Source organism: Puma concolor, chromosome B3 (assembly GCF_028749965.1).
Source record: "Puma concolor isolate L17-30 chromosome B3, mPumCon1.1.hap2, whole genome shotgun sequence".
Classification (NCBI taxonomy): Eukaryota; Metazoa; Chordata; class Mammalia; order Carnivora; family Felidae; genus Puma; species Puma concolor.
The window spans coordinates 88300156-88314227 of record NC_141672.1 but is presented as its reverse complement, the minus strand read 5'-3'; the positions used below and the strand labels follow the sequence as shown (position 1 = coordinate 88314227).

Below are 14072 nucleotides of genomic sequence, written 5' to 3'. Positions count from 1 at the left end.
ATAGAAATGATACAGAGGTATAGAAACGATACAGACCGATTGTCCAAACCACAAAGGTATAGAAATGATACAAAACGATTGTCCAAAACATTCTGCTAACAGATGTTTAGAGGAAAGGCCCTTGCTAAAGTTTGGCTGGGAACCATACTTCATTCACAAACCACAAAGGTATAGAAATGATACAGAACGATTGTCCAAAACATTCTGCTAACAGATGTTTAGAGGAAAGGCCCTTGCTAAAGTTTGGCTGGGAACCATACTTCATTCACGTTAGGGGGCAGAAATGGGTTCTAATGAGCTCTGAGTAAGTTCTTAGTACTTTCACGGCAAAATACTAAGAGGTGGATAACGCAGAGTTCACAAAGAGGAACAGAGAATTTACAACTTCATCCTGGAATACAGCCAAACTCCTGTCATGGCCCCTCACCTCCAGTGTATTCTCCTTGTCTAACCTTCCTACCAACAATGAGAATCCTCAGGGATTCAAAGAAAATGTATAAAATTAGAAGCCATTTAATAGGTAATCTGTAGAATGTGCTTTAAAATAATTCAAAGGTGGGGAAATGGCTGGGAGTACAGAGGAAACAAGATTGGCCACGACTGTTGAAGCTGGGTGAATAATACATGAAGGTCATTATGCTAATCAACTTTTTATTATGAATTATTATCAAAGTATCCAACATATACAGAAGTTTTTTTTTTTTTTTTTTAATTTTTTTTTTCAACGTTTATTTATTTTTGGGACAGAGAGAGACAGAGCATGAACGGGGGAGGGGCAGAGAGAGAGGGAGACACAGAATCGGAAACAGGCTCCAGGCTCTGAGCCATCAGCCCAGAGCCTGACGCGGGGCTCGAACTCACGGACTGCGAGATCGTGACCTGGCTGAAGTCGGACGCCCAACCGACTGCGCCACCCAGGCGCCCCAGAAGTTTTTTTTTTTTTTTTAATGGCAGCTAACTTTTAATAATCTTTACTCACCATTTTGTAAATCTAGATAGTAGAGGATTGAGAAGATTCAGAGTAACAACTACAAGTTAATACTTATAAACTATTATACATGCAAGACACTATACTAAGAAATAAAATACATATGTGTATTATAGATACACACACACACACTCCTTTAATCCTTACAATACTCTCTTAATCCATCTAGGCTGCTATAAAAAACAACCACAACATAAGCTCGATTTATTAACAACAGAAATTTATTTCTTATAGTTCTGTAGGCTATAAGTCTGACTAAGCTCAACATGCCAGCACTGGTCATATTTTCATGAGGGCCCTCTTTCTGGTGCAAACCTAATGCCTTACATGGTGGAAGGGGCTAGGGAGCTCTCCAGAGCCTCTTTTCTAAGGCACTAATCCCATTCATGAGGGATCCACCTTCATGGCTTAAGCACCTCCCAGAAGACCCATTTAAATACCATCACACCAGGAATTAGGATTTCAACCTATGAATTTTGGTAGGAAGACAAACATTTAGTCCATAGCAAATACTATTTAATTCCACATTTTACAGATGTAGGAACTTAAGGAACAGTGAGGTTAAGCAACTTTTGCAAGGTCACAAAGAGCTAGATTCAAATCTAGGTGGACCGATGCAGAGGATGTGCTGTTACATATATTAAAAAGAGGAAAATAGATATATTGTCAACTCATACAAATGTGTAGCAGCTTTGCCCAAAGAAATGCATATATATGAAGTCCCTGCTTTTCCCTTTTCAAGTAGCAAGTCTAACTCCAGGATTAGCGCACATGTTACAACAGTGGTTCCCAGTCTTGGCTACACTCATCACCTAGAGGCCCAAGCTACACCCCAGACTATTTGAATCAGAATCTCTGGGGGGTGAGAGCCAGTAGATTTTAAACCTTCCCAGGTGACTCCAATGTGCAGTCAAGGCTGAAAACCACTATTTTTTATTTTATTTTTTTAAGTTTATTTATTTATTTAGAGAGAGATGGCGAAGAGAGAGAATCCCAAGCAGGCTCTGCACCATCAGCACCGAACCCAACATGGGATTCAAACTCACAAAACCGCGAGATCATGACCTGAGCTGAAACTGAGTCAAGAGTCAGATGCTTAACTGACTGAGCCATCCAGGTGCCCCTGAAAACCAGTGTTTTAGATCAAAGTTGATATTTTTAAAAATGTAGAGTCAGGTATTATCAATGATATCCTACCCTGTTATAATTCTGGTACCTAATGGAGGGAAGGAAAAAAAGTATCATTTAACAATGCAGGACAAGAATAACTTAGCCTTCAGTAAGTTAAGCACTGAATTACATATGACCCAGCAAATCTATTCCTAGGTACTTTAGAGAGAAATGATAATGCACATCCACATGAAAACTTGTACATTAAATGCTTAAAGCAGCATTATTGCTAACAGTCAAAAAGCAGAAAAACCCCAAATGTTCACATAATGGAATATCATTCAGCCATAAGAAGGAATGCTACATGCTACAACATGTATGAGTCTTGGAAGCATCATTCAATTAACAAAACCAGATACAAAAGACCCGTATAGTATGATGTCACTTATGTGAAATGTCCAGAATAGGCAAATCCATAGAGACAAGAAGTAGATTAGTGATTGCCAGAGGATGGGGGAAAGAGGGAAAGGACTAACTACTGATAGGTACAGGGCTTGTTTTGGAGGTGACAGAAATGTTTTGGAATTAGTGATGATAGCTGCACAGCATTATTAATATACTAAAAGCCACTAAATTGTGTACTTTATTACTTTAAAAACTTTTTTTAATGTTTATTTTTGAGAGAGAGAGACAGTACTAGCAGGAGAGGGGCAGAGAAAGAGAGAGGGAGACACAGAATCTGAAGCAGGATCCAGGCTCTGAGCCGTGAACCACATGATCATGACCTGGGCCGAAGTCAAACGCTTATCCATCTGAGCCACCCAGGTGCCCCTAAGTTGTATACTTTAAATAGTGAACTTTAACATTATGTGAATTATACCTCGATTTATAAAAAATTGAAAAAAAAAAAAAACTTCAGGATGGAGAAAGAATATTTGGAAGAAGCAGTCAAGTAAAAGTAAACAGTATGAGTGAGAATCAAAAGGAAGAAAGAAATCATTAATTTTGTAGCTTTTCCTATGCTGAACAATTTTCTGCCATAGCATAAAATATGGAGATTCACTTAAAATAATTGATAGTAGCTATCTATAGAGTAGGCACCATTGAAATACAAAACTTGTACTTTATGTTCAATGGATCCCCTCCTTTCTTCTCCAGGAAGAAAAATGGTGGCTGGAAAAGAGGATAGAACAACCACGTCAAGAAATAAACCCAACGTACTTCTTTATTCAGATATAAGTATCTTTGTGTTTAAAGCAACTTCTGGGTGGGGTGCCCGGCTGGCTCAGTTGGAGGAGCATGCAATTTTTTTTTTTTTAATTTTTTTTAACGTTTATTTTTTACAGAGAGAGCGCGCGTGCGCGCATGAGCAGGGGAGGGGCAGAGAGAGAGAGAGACGCGGCATCGGAAGCAGGCTCCAGGCCCTGAGCTGTCAGCACAGAGCCCGATGCGGAGCTCGAACCCACAGACCGCGAGATCACAACGTGGGCTGAAGTCGGAGGCTCAACCGACTGAGCCACCCAGGCACTCCAGGAACATGCAATTCTTTTTTTTTTTTTTTTTAATTTTTTTTTTCAACGTTTATTTTTGGGACAGAGAGAGACAGAGCATGAATGGGGGAGGGGCAGAGAGAGAGGGAGACACAGAATCGGAAACAGGCTCCAGGCTCCGAGCCATCAGCCCAGAGCCCGACGCGGGGCTCAAACTCACGGACCGCGAGATCGTGACCTGGCTGAAGTCGGACGCTTAACCGACTGCGCCACCCAGGCGCCCCTGGGAACGTGCAATTTTGATCTTGGGGTTGTGAGTTCGAGCTCCACATGAGGTGCAGAGATTAGTTAAATAAATAAAAACTTTAAAAAAATTTAAAACAGCTTCTTGGAATTCTGAAAACATGCCTTTCCACATCTTTAAAAGGAAAAAGAGTCCAAGTTTTCTTTCTGTCAAGGAGAGAAAAAAAACTTAAAAAAAAATTTTTTTAACGTTTATTTATTATTGACAGACAGAGCATGAGCAGGGGAGGGGCAGAGAGAGGGGGAGACACGGAATCTGAAGCAGGCTCCAGGCTCTGAGCTGTCAGCTTTGAGCCGAACATGGGGCTTGAACTCACAAACCGCGAGATCATGACCTGAGCCAAAGTCAGACACCTAACCAACTGAGCCACCCAGGTGCCCCAAGAAAAAAACTTTTTTTAATTGGCACTTCTGGCTGTTATTAATAACTAGTACAAGAGAAAGTGAAATTTAAAGAAGGCAACATCAAAATCATTATTTACATGTTAGTGTATCTGAAAACGCTGAACTGTTTTTTGAGACTTAAAATGGTCATTATACAGGTTAAGCACCATAATTTTCTACCAATAAATCTTAATGCCACATTAAAAAATGTGTATAGTTTAAATATTAAAGGCCAAATTGGGGCGCTTGGGTGGCTCAGTTGGTTGAGCATCCAACTTCAGCTCAGGTCACAATCTTATGCTTCGTGAGTTCAAGCCCTGTGTCAGGCTCTGTGCTGACAGCTTGGAGCCTGGAGCCTGCAGCCTGCTTCAGACTCTGTGTCTCCCTCTCTCCCTGCCCCTAACCCACTCACATTCTGTCTCTGTCTCTCAAAAATAAATAAACATTAAAAAAATAAAATAAAATAAATAAAGGCCAAAAATGGAAATGCCCACCCCAGCTTAAATGAGATGGAATGAAAATATTTTAAAAATTTTACAGATGATTTTTATTTGCCTTACACAATAATGCATTTTCTAAATTTTCTTTAAAGAATCTTTTTAAAAATCAATTTATTTTGAGAAAGACAGAGACAGTGCAAGTTGGGGAGGGGTAGAGAGAATCCCAAGCAGGCTCCGCACTGGCAGAGCAGAGCCCAATGTGGGGCTCAAATGCACAAACCGTGAGATCATGACCTGAGCTGAAACCAAGAGTCAGACGCTTAACCAATTAGCCACCCAGGTGCCACTTTTCTAAATTTTCTTTAAAAGGATTTATTTTACTTGTAAGTTTTTATTTTAATTCCAGTTAACAGTGTTATATTAGTTTCAGGTGTACAATATAGTGATTCAATAATTCCATACATCACCTGGTACTCATCACGACAAGTATACTCCTTAATCCCCATTACCTATTTAACCCAATCCCTCACCCCCTTCCCAAAAAGTTGTAAACATATACTGGTTTTATAGATAGGTTTCACAATACTCTATTACTCTATAACTACATTAACAGCAAGTCTATGCAATAACTATAAATCATTGATAGTGAAAAACTCTAAAAGATAAAAAATGTTGCAAGTTCCAAATGACACAAGAAATACTGATATAAATAGTATTTTTTTTTTTTTTTTTTAGCATTCAGGATGTCTGTGGGTAGTTCAATTCCCGCATCTATAAAATTAAAGTTTTCTTGACCACTGTTTAGAATAAAATGATGATTTTTAAAAACCAAAACTCTCAAAAGATAATGCAATATATACAAGAAACTTTAAAATTTTTCCTACTCTTTGGCCTTGTTCTGTTCTTAACAATGTAGAAGTAAATCACAGATACAAAGATACATTAGCCCCAGTTTGTATATATGTATGTATGTATTTATTTATTTTCGGCGGGGGGTGGGGGGAGGGAGAGAATGGGCAGGGGAGAGAAAGAATCCCAAGTGGGCTCTGCGCTGTCAACACAGAGCCCTGGTTGGGGCTTGATCTCATGAACCATGAGATCATGACCTGAGCCAAAATCAAGAGTCAGATGCTTAATAGACTGAGCCACTCAGGCATCCCAATTCCAGTATTATTTATAATGTAAACAAAACAAAACAAAACAAAAGGAAGCCACTAAGGAACCAATGATAGGGGATTTGACTGAATAATTATGGTATAACTACATGATGGAATATTATTTAGCCATTTAAAATTATTTTTGAAGATTTAGGTTCTTCTATATTTTATTTTAATCAAATCTATATATGTACATGGTTTGAGAAGTCAAATAGTTCCACAACAGTAATAAATAGCAATTCCTCTGCCCTCCCTCATACCCCAAACCAATTCCTGCTCCCAGGACCCCAACAGCAAAATTTTCAACAGTATTAGTTGTTCCAGTGTTCAATCCCAAATTCCTAAATCATATGCTTCATATGCTTCAATTCTGGATATCACCCACAAACTTTCTACAATGAACATATTTAGCTCTTATACCTCCCCATCTCCTAGTTTTATATGTGCCCTTAAAAACTGGCTGGCTAATAAATTCTTGGCTGGAAATCAGAAGTCCTGAAGCAACAAAGAAATCTGTTTAACTGTGGCTATCTCAGTCAAATGTAAATGACCTAAATATCTTTCCTTCAGGGGTGCCTGGATGGCTCAGTTGGTTGACCATCCAACTTTAGCTCAGGTCATGATCTCACAGTTCATGAGTTTGAGCCCCCTACGGGGCTCGCTGCTGTTAGCGCAGAGCCTGCTTCGGATCCTGTCCCTCACCCCCACCCCCCCCCCCCTCAAAAATGAATAAATATTTAAGGGAAAAAAAAAAGCCGAAAAACAAAACTTTTCCTTCAAAGAACATTTTTATTAATCCCAAGGAACAAGGGTTCCATGGAACATGACTTGGAAACTACTAACCTACTGAAATTTCTGCTTAATTTATCAGTTATATGGGAACAAAGTTTCTGTTCAATTCTTATCTCAGAGAATAGTCTCTGAAAATAAACCTCAGAGGTCATCTAGTCTAACTTATTTATGCTAAGAGAATAAAATGCAATACTTCTGGCTCTTTCCATAATACGTATTCCTTCCTAGGGGAGGGGGGTGGTCCTTCTTGGAACAGACCTGATGATAACTGAAGAGGTAACAGTTCTCAGATGAGAACTGTTGTCTTAGAAGGGCACGCCAAACCAGGACCCAACTGAAGAGGAAAACAAGGCCAAGGTTGTCAGAAGAGAATGTGGTGATATCTAGCTATGGTGACTCCCCCATAAGAGCTGAGAATTCCCTCACACTGGTGGATGGAGAGTCTAAGAGAAAGCAGTTATTAGCAGAAACCTGTGGTCTTAGGAGGGCATGCCAGACCAGGGCCCAACTGAAGAGGAAAACAAGGCCAAGGTTGTCAGAAGAGAATGTGGTGACATCTAGCTATGGTGACGGCCTCAGAAGAGCTGAGAATTCCCTTATGCTGGTAGATGGAGAGTCAGCAGCCTACCTAGTCTGGAGGCTTGGCAGAAAGAAATCCCAGTCCCAGAATACATCCCTCTTCATTCATTCCACAAACATTTTTCAAGTATTTGCTATCAAGTAAGGGAACATTTTTTTTTTAATATTTGTTTATTTTTGAGAGACAGAGAGAAAGAGACAGAGTGTGAGCGGGGGAGGAGCAGGGAGAGAGATACAGAAACTGAAGCAGACCCCAGATGCGGGGCTTGTACTCACGAACCGCGAGATTATGACATGAACCGAAGTCAGATGCTTAACAGACTGAGCTACCCAGGTGCCCCATTTTTAACATGAGACATTTAAAAGGAAGAAGGAAAGGATGCTCACACACAAAAAGTACAGGTGTACAGTATTTCAAAATACTCAAAATACTCTAGGTTATACCAAAAAGAGTCCATGCTCTGATTAGGAAATTTAATTATTTCTGAAGGCATTTAGATGAGAGCTTTACTTATGTTAAGATTAGTTTCCTCCTTTTACTTCCTCTCTCAAGGTTCTTTTCTACTTCCTTCTATGGGAACAACTTTAACCATTCTTATGAAGCTCAAAAACTATGTAAATAGAAGAAGTACACCACTAAATCATATCTATTAAACATCTTGGTTTCAAAGGGCACTGAAGCACATGATTCAAGATAGAAACCATACTGAGTGAGAAAATACCACTGAAAGCCAGGAAGCAAAAGATCAAAATTACACTTCAGCTTTACAGAAGCACAGTTTATAACTTAATTGCTGATGTCCAACACCTAGTTGTCAAGTCCTGGAACTTCCCTAATTCTATTCTAAATGACCAGAACATAATTCTAGGGAGGTAGATCTATATGTGATTACAATCACATTGTTGAACTGAATCACACTGTTGAAAAGAAAGGTTATGGAGAAAGAAAAGGAATGCTCTATGGGAGTTAGGAAAAAGGCTCAAGAATGCAGCATTCATTCTCCAGGTTGGAAAGACATATAATCTGGCAGACTTAAGAATGCTATCTGCTAAGGAGACAGCAAGTGTGAGGTAGGCACAAAGCTTCACCTTGCCTGAATAAAGTATTTACCCAAATCATCCAGGTATTTTTGCTCCGAGTCCAAGTTCACCTAGAAGTTTTCTGGCTAGCTGCTCAAATATTCTGACAACAGGAATCATATGCCAGAGATAGAGAACAGTAGCACTCAGGTCCCTGGAAAATATCTCCTCACAATAGGTTAAAAGAGTGACACACATTCTTGTTTATACAACAGGCAATACAGTGTGGTGGTTAAATGCCCAATACTTGGAGGCATAATGCTTTTAAATCCTATTGTTTAATTTACTTCTTTGTGCTTCAGTTTTCATTAAATGAGAATATAATGTTTATTGGAGCATTATAAGGATTGAGTTAATTCATGCAAAGCATTTAAACCTTGCCTGGCATGGTTTATAGTGCTCAACAAAGCTACTATAATTTTTCATAATAGTTGTTAAACATCTCTTGTGACTTTGATTTGGGAACCAAAATCCAAGCACGATCAACCCTAAAAAAATTGTGATTTTGCACTATCAAAGAAGTGTCACAATGTAAGGACTCAGTAGTCCTTATATTACATATGCAGTAATATATTGTATGTATGTGCGTACAGAGTGGGTAGGGTGGGGAGACACAGGAGACAGGTTGTGAAGGGCTTTGTATACTCTACAAAGAAGTTGGGAATTTTATTTTATAAGCTTTAAGAGGCCATCTAAATGTAATCTCCGTTATCAAAGCATTGTTCAAATAAATTTAAATCCAAGTTACAGATCTCACAAAAATCAATATGAGGGGATTCCAGAAAAATACACTCATCAGTGATGTAAATATTTTAGTAGCAATACAACCTAAATTGAAATCAAAACCAAAATGTCAGTGAATTTAAATGAGCGCAAATAGAACCACACCTCCACCCCCAGTCTTACAAAAAGAACAGTACATGCTGTTTCCTGGCTCTACAATCCACTTCCTCCAATTGTTGGGAGGCACTGGATCCATCTGTGTCAAGTCTCTACCCACCACAACAAAGAAAAGACCAGTCCTTGTCATCTAGTCCTCTCTCGATCTACAGAGCTACAAACAAAATATGGCACTAGAATCAAAAAGTTCAGCACTCTTGGATGCAAGCAACATCATATATTATAAATATACATAACGCTAAGTATAAACACAACTAAAAAACACTCTTCCAGAATGTTTAAAACACAGGAATGAAAGGAAGAAAAAAAAGCACCTTAATTCAGAAGAAAAAAACCAAACAGTAGCTGATTTCACTAAAATGTCAAAGAGCTAACATCCTCTTTTTTCCCTTTTGCTATTCTAATCTACTTTCATCTGGTGAGACCAGATAAGTAAGTTTGCTAGAATTGTGTCAAAACAGTGAATGCCATCACTGGGTCCAGTGGCCTAAACCAATCCTTAATTTTAAAGTGGGTAGGTTATGGGGTGCCTGGGTGGCTCAGGGTTAAGCATCTGACCAGTTCAGGTCATGATATCAAGGTTTGTGAATTCGAGCCCCACTTCAGATGAGCTCTGCTTCTCTCTCTCTCCTCTCTTTCTCTGCCTTTCATGGGATTCTCTCTCTCTCTGCCTCCTTGATCACTTGTGCCCTTTCTCTCTAAAAAAATTTTAAAAATAGACTGAGTAGGTTAGTTCCAAAGCAGTATTTTCCAGAGTGCAGAGTAAGAACACAAGATGATTTCAGCTGTTATATAAGCAATAGTTATGTATTTAAATAGTTTTTATTTTTCGGGGCGCCTGGGTGGCTCAGTCGGTTAAGCATCCGACTTCAGCTCAGGTCACGATCTCACGGTCCGTGAGTTCGAGCCCCGCATCGGGCTCTGGGCTGATGGCTCAGAGCCTGGAGCCTGCTTCCAATTCTGTGTCTCCCTCTCTCTCTGCCCCTCCCCCGTTCATGCTCTGTCTCTCTCTGTCTCAAAAATAAATATCGTTTAAAAAAAAAATAAAAAATAAAAATAAAAAAATAGTTTTTATTTTTAATTATTTTAAATGTTTATTTACTTATGGGGAAGGGGGTGCAGAGCCCAATGTGGGGCTCAAACTCATGAACTGTGAGATCATGACCTGAGCCAGAATCGAGTCAGATGCATAACCGACTAAGCCACCCAGATGCCCCTAGCAATAGTTACGTATTTAAGTTACATGTATATTATAACGTATACTAGAAAAGGGAATAAAATACATAAAAACCATGATTTCACAGATTATCACTTTGGAAAAGTGTAATGTTGAAAACAAATCTATTAAAAACATGAAATATTGCAGATGATCTTCTAAAAGACAAATTTTACAATGCTGGTATGGTTCATGATGGGTGAAATACTGACAGTTGTCCCATGAACAACTTGGGCCTGTTTCTTTGTTTACCTGCTTCCATCTAGGTTCAAGGCTGTGTTCCGAATAATTAGAAAAGGTGTGACCTTTAGTTAAGTGAGCTTGCTACTATGTTTAAGCAAACACTACTATTTACAGGAAAGAGTGTTATACTGTTAAGAATAGTGTCTATAGGAAAGAGTGTTAAGAAAATAATGGCACAATAATCCACTGCTATCCTGGAACTAGGATAACAGCAATTCTCTAGTGTATACCCATATACCACAAGCACCCCGCCCCCCAAAAACCCAAAAACAAAAATAAAAAGCCTACTAACACTGATAAATATTTGAGCTGTAGGCTGTTGCATGATCATTTCATTCACTTTCACATCATCTGTCAAAGGAGCATGGTAATTGTGAAAAGAAGTGTTTCTTCTAATATCTATATGAATATGAATATATTCTTTCTCATTACCTCTTGCCAAAGGAACAAAAGACAATTAACCATTAGATGCTTTAGGCATCAACTGTGATTATGGAAGAAACATTATTTTTTAAAAATCTTACTATGAAATATCTTAAGGTTAGATTTCAAAGTATTCTAGCTAATGAGGTCCCATGCATTTAAAGTGTGGTATTTTCCAGGCTAGGCAAGAACGTGGGAGAACCATTTCTACCTGACCATATTTTACCTGCACATCTGAAAGCCAGTCTTAAGGGCACATGGAATAATATTCCTCTCAATTCTTTAACTATCTGCTACTAAGAAGCTATATTATTTTCACATGGCCAAGGGAACGCTGTCAGAAGCTACCAGTATCCAAACAGCCCTCTCCAGTCGTCCACCTACTCCCTGAAGATGACTAGCAAAAGGCAAAACGACACTCCCTTCTCATCTTCCTTTCCCAACTTTGACGTCTTTCGGTTTTCTCTACTCTCATGTACCTTTCCTAATACTGTAGTGATTAATGACTTAAAAAAGGTTGAAATGAAGCAGTACTTTCCAGTACTCTCCCCCTACCCACAACAACTCCAGGCTGGAACTGTGAAATTCGTTTTACGGATCCTTCGTGCGTCTGCAGTACAGCCACGAGGTAAGAATGGACTTTCCTAGAGAGCCTGGACTCTCCAATGCCACGAACCTCAGAGACCTTCAAATAACTAGTTCAGAGTTATCTGATCACTTGTGGTCACCGTACAGTCTTCTAATCACGACCACAGCAACACTGTAGAGGAGAGGGAGTGGGAGTTTACCTCTGCTTGGTTTTGAGGAGGGGACCAACGAACCACCACCCCACCACCCTTCCTCCGCCGCCCCTCGGTAGTTTCCTGGCGCCTCGCGTCCTTGCTCTGGGCCCGACCTGCCCAGTAGAGGCAAGAGCACTTCCCCCCCTCCCCTTAAGCCCGACCCCACGAACTTTTAAACACAATAATACTCCTTCTTCTTGGGACCTGATCCCAATCTTCAACCCGACTAGCTCCCTCAACCCCACTCCTGGAAGCTCACCAACCAGTTCCGGCCACTCCTCTCGCGCCGCAGCGGCTCGGACACCCCCAGACCGGACTTGGAGCTGCCTCCTCCTAGCGCCTGCGCGTGCCGGGCCCGCGCGCCTGCGCACTTCCCCGGCCGCGCGGGCGCGGACACACCCCTGGAGCAGGAGCCAATCACCTTCTGAGGGGTTTAAATCTCCCTGCCACGCAGGCGAAGAGCCTGGGGAGTCGCCCGTTAACCGGATAATTCGAATCCCTCCCGAAGGTGGGATATATTCATGCAACAAACATTTGTCGAGGGCAAGCCATCTGCTGGATGATTGCTGAAGAAAAGGAGACAAGAATGCCTTCCTTGCTCTCCAGGATCTTTTGATCTATCTAGATTGGAGATCGATATGTAAACAAATAATAGTGGGTAGAATTTAGTGAGTGGCATCAGGAAGTCCGAGGCGGAGTCGGTGCACAATGAAAGCTGCACCTTATCCTTAGGGATGTCTGGAAGGGTTCCCAGAGAAAGCGACTTTTCAATCAGGAAGGCTAAGTAGGAATTCTCCTAGAAGTCTGGGATAGAGGGTGATAGTTTTCCAGCCTGCGGAAACAGCCTTTGCCACTAGGAACATAGCACTTTCTGTAAATTTCTTGTAGTTCATTCTGCTGAGAGGCTTAGAGCTCATCGTGTATCTCCAGGTGAAGTGGGGAATAACCTTTAAATAGTCGGCAACGGGCTAGATCTTGGTAGGTCTTGCACTTTATACTGGACTTTAGTGTGCAAGCTTAAGTGAGCCTGCACTTTATACTATGGCTACAGAAATCCATTGAAGGGTTTTAAACAGGTCTAGGAACTCTTCTGGGTACCTCTAAGAATAGAGCACAGTGCTGGAAATTAATAATTAAAAAAATAATAACAGCACTTCGAAGGAATCTACTTCTAAGGGTCAGGAAAGTGAACCCTGAGAAATATCTTTTGTATATTGTAACACAGAGGTCATTGGTGATCTTAGTGAAAGCTATGTGGTGGAATGATTAAGTTGAAAGATAGATTGCAGCAATTTCGAGAGAGGGGAGGTGCAAAAGTAGGGAGAGGTTATAAAATGCTTTTGGAAAGTTAGGCCTTGACAGACAAGGGGTCAAAGTTTTTGTTTCTGTTGTTTGGATTTTTGTTAGAATTAAGACAGGAGAAACTTGAGCATGATAGGCAACATACAACTGAGGGGAAAAATAGTTGAATAAACAGAAGTGTTAATAGGTAAAGATCTTGAGAGAATAAGAGTAGAGACAATCCAAAGTACTGGTAGGAGGAATGGTGTTGGAAGAGAAATAAAGATATCTCCTCAATTATAATAAGAGGAAGTATGTGTCTGTAAGTGTGTATGTTTAGTAACAGGAAGTTAAAGAAGTTCTCATCTCATGACCTCTGTTTTCTTTGTGAAATAGGAGATGAGGTCATTTGCTAATAGAAAAGGAGTTGGGGGTTTTAAGGAAAGTGGAGAAGTTTTCGAATATGGTTGTATAAAGTGACAGAACAAGTTGATCAGAGAAAGACTGGAGGACTGGTGTCAGTGTCAAGGGCCTGTATAAGATTGGTAAAAATGAACTCTCCCTCTTCTATCTTGGTGTGTGGCTTTCTTAAGCACCAATCACTTCTTATAGGCAGAAGTGGACAAAATTTATGGTTGAGTTTATTTATGGTGTATTTATCCATGGTGTAATGCCATGGTTCTCAATCAGGAACATTTTTGTCCTTGAGCGGACATTTGGCAGTGTCTGGAGACATTTTTGATTGTCAAGACGACAGGGATTGGGGTGGCGGATATAAAGGGGATACTACAGGCATTTAGTATCCCGGAATGCTAAGTATCCTACAATGCACAGGACAGCCCAAGAATCATCTCCAAAATATCAATAGTGCAAAGGTTAAGAAACCCTGATCTAGGATTACCTT

The 14072-nt window shown here is 40.2% G+C and overlaps 1 protein-coding gene across 4 annotated transcripts in view; it reads right to left on the bottom strand.

The window, feature by feature from the left end:
- Positions 1-12300, bottom strand: part of SNAP23 (synaptosome associated protein 23) — a 37469-nt gene extending 25169 nt beyond the window's left edge. For 2 of the 4 annotated variants that reach the window (XM_086710468.1, XM_025919875.2), the window contains exon 1: positions 12147-12300. The gene's annotated coding sequence lies outside the window, so the exon portion shown is untranslated. The remainder of the gene's footprint in view (positions 1-12146) is intronic. The other 2 variants (XM_025919873.2, XM_086710470.1) reach the window with 2 other exon arrangements.
- Between the last annotated feature and the right edge of the window lie 1772 nt (positions 12301-14072).